This window comes from Galeopterus variegatus, unplaced genomic scaffold, assembly GCF_000696425.1.
Source record: "Galeopterus variegatus unplaced genomic scaffold, G_variegatus-3.0.2 Scaffold8540, whole genome shotgun sequence".
NCBI lineage: Eukaryota > Metazoa > Chordata > Mammalia > Dermoptera > Cynocephalidae > Galeopterus > Galeopterus variegatus.
Genome location: NW_007734651.1, coordinates 59,708 through 62,954, shown reverse-complemented (window position 1 = coordinate 62,954; position 3,247 = coordinate 59,708). Strand labels below are relative to the sequence as shown.

General features: G+C 44.2%; 1 pseudogene; it reads left to right on the top strand.

Moving 5' to 3' along the window:
• The first annotated feature begins 330 nt into the window (after nucleotides 1-330).
• On the top strand, nucleotides 331-2,170 carry LOC103608537 (annotated as a pseudogene).
• The last annotated feature ends 1,077 nt before the right edge of the window (nucleotides 2,171-3,247 follow it).

The window sequence follows — 3,247 nt, the reverse complement described above, 5'->3', positions numbered from 1 at the left end:
ATTTACTTGGTCTTGAGATAGAGTATTTCTAGTACTTAATTTTAAAATTCTTAAATAGTTATCCTNCAGACTTTCACTGTATGATTCTTCTTACACATACTGTAGGCAGCATGGACTTTATCTTTATGGTTTTTCACCCACACAAGCAAGACATTTTATGTCACTTTGCTCAGAGGGGAGGGCCCCACTCTCCTGTTGACTCTTTCCACACTTCTGCACCCACCAAGGGACTTGCATACTGTCGCCTAGGGAGGACTTTCCCTTGTAGGTCTGAGATAAAGCTTCAGCTCTAGCTTGTCTTATCAGTGATCCTCAGTTTGATGTCTCAAAATGAAGTTTTCTGCTGAGTTTCTGGGACTGCTGATGCTCTGGATCCCTTGTAAGGGCAGAAGGGAGATGAAGGAGGAGAATAAGGTGGGAGGGTGAGCTCTGGGTCCCCCTGCTTTCCATGTGTGTTCTGTGCACATGTGAGATATGCATGTCTCATCCTCCAGGTTGGTGCATGTGAGATTTAGTGCTGTGACAGTGAGGAAGAATCTAGAATGAAGCACCTGTGTTCTTGTCAAAACTGTGACACAGAAAGAGTATATGGTTTAGGAGACTCATGTCAGAACTTTAGCATCTTGCAAATCTTTGATTCTTTTGAAATGAATATTTTTGTGGAATCAATCAAATTTGCACACACACACACTCACATGTACATAATTTTCAGGAAATGAATTACATGAAATCATGAAAATAATTCTTAATGTTTGAATACAACCTTGCCCTTCTCTTTCTTATTATTTCAGGATCCAGTGGGGATGTTGTGATGACCCAGACTCCACTCTCCCTGCCCGTCACCCCTGGAGAGCCGGTCTCCATCTCCTGCAGGGCTGGTCAGAGCCTCCTACATAGTGATGGAAACACCAATTTGAATTGGTATCTACAGAAGCCAGGCCAGCCTCCTCGACTCCTGATCTGTTTGGTTTCTACCCGGAATTCTGGGGTTCCAGACAGGTTCATTGGCAGTGGGCTAGGGACAGATTTCACATTTAAATTCAGCAGGGTTGAGGCTGAAGATGTTGGGGTTTACTACTGCATGAAAACCCTGCATAATTCTCCCAAAATGANCAGACTTTCACTGTATGATTCTTCTTACACATACTGTAGGCAGCATGGACTTTATCTTTATTGTTTTTCACCACACAAGTAAGACATTTTATGTCACTTTGCTCAGAGGGGAGGGCCCTACTTGCCTGTTGACTCTTTCCACACTGCTGCGCCCACCAGGAGATTTGCATACTGTCCCCTAGGGAGGACTTTCCCTTGCAGGTCTGAGATAAAGCCTCAGCTCTAGCCTTAACCTATCAGTGATCCTCAGTTTGATGTCTTAAAATGAGGTTTTCTGCTGAGTTCCTGGGACTGCTGATGCTCTGGATCCATGGTAAGGGCAGAAGGGAGATGAGGGAGGAAAATGAGGTGGGAGGGTGAGCTCTGGGTCCCACTGCTTCCCATGTGTGTTCTGTGCACATGTGAGATATGCACGTCTCATCCTCCAGGTTGGTGCATGTGAGATTTAGAGCTGTGACAGTGAGGAAGAATCTAGAATGAAGTACCTGTGTTCTTGTCAAAACTGTGACACAGAAAGAGTATATGGTTTAGGAGACTCATGTCAGAACTTTAGCGTCTTGCAAATCTTTGATTCTTTCAAAAGGAGTATTTTTGTGGAAACAATCAAATTCACACACACACACACTCACATGTACATAATTTTCAGGAAATGAATTACATGAAATCATGGAAATGATTCTTAATGTTTGAATACAATCTTGCCCTTCTCTTTCTTATTATTTCAGGATCCAGTGGGGATGTTGTGATAACCCAGACTCCACTCTCCCTGCCTGTCACCCCTGGAGAGCCTGTCTCCATCTCCTGCAGGGCTGGTCAGAGCCTCCTACATAGTGATGGTAAAACCTATTTGAATTGGTATCTACAGAAGCCAGACCAGCCTCCTCGACTCCTGATCTATTTGTTTTCTAGCCGGGATTCTGGGGTCCCAGACAGGTTCAGTGGCAGTGGTCTAGGGACAGATTTCACACTTAAATTCAGCAGGGTGGAGGCTGAAGATGTTGGGGTTTACTACTGCATGAAAACCCTGCATAATTCTCCCAAAATGATACAGATCTGAACACAACTTCCATGCTTGGGATGGTACCACTGCCCATGTATTGTTACCTGGGGAGCATTTCAGCAGATCCTCTGAGTCTGTGTAAGAGAAAGATGGTGAAAACCTCAGGGGAATAGGTTGCAGCTGAGGTCTCTTGATTACAAGTGTCTTAGCTGCACCTCAGGCATTGCCAGTTAGGATCCATCGGCTGCAACAGCCTGGGCATGGCAGAACGAGCAGGAGAATGGAAGGGCCTCAACCAACCAGACTTGATGGAAGGAAGAGCTGAGTAAAAGCTGAAATTGATCCTCCCTGCCTTGATACTTTCAGCAATTAAATTCATTCAGCATAGCAGCCACATGATTGAGGCTGTTTCATGGCAACACAAGTGCCATTGTTTTTTTTTTTTTAGCAGTTGCTTGTATGCATCCAGTAGGATAGTATTTGGTGATGTTAAGATTCTGTTTCTTTCTCCTCCCCCCACCTTTACTTTCACTCTTTCTTACCACATGTCCCTCTCCAGTACAGGGGGCAGGTCTAGCCTTGCATCCTACTGTTTCCAGGATGGTGGTGGAGAAAAACTATTCACATTCTTGTTTTTGAACTACCAGATAGACTTTGGCAATTCTATCCCAAAACAAAGGCCTCGTGTCAAGGTCCTTGAATGATCTCTGCCACAGCATGTTGGGATAAAATATGAGCTTTCTAAATTCTAAGCTACATTTTAAAAATAAAGAACCAAGTCTGGAACAATCAGACACATAATAACATATGTCATATTAAATAGAATTTTGATGAATACATTGTAATATATAAACCAATTTTTTGCCCCATGAAAAATGAGAATCTGAAGATGTTGTGCAGCAGCAGTAAATGAGAACGTGAGGGCACGTGGTAGAGGACAGCTGTTGGCATGATGCCGAGCGCTGTGCCTCATGTTTGCTGGGGTGTGCATCAGCTGGAGGGGTTGAACTATGAACCCAGATGTAAATTCAGATGTGTTTTCTGGGAAGAATCAGAGTTGAAGGGACCCCTGCCTGGCATCAAGGTTGTGCCCTGATGCCTCTGCAAGGTCATGGGGAAGTGGAGCATCACGCA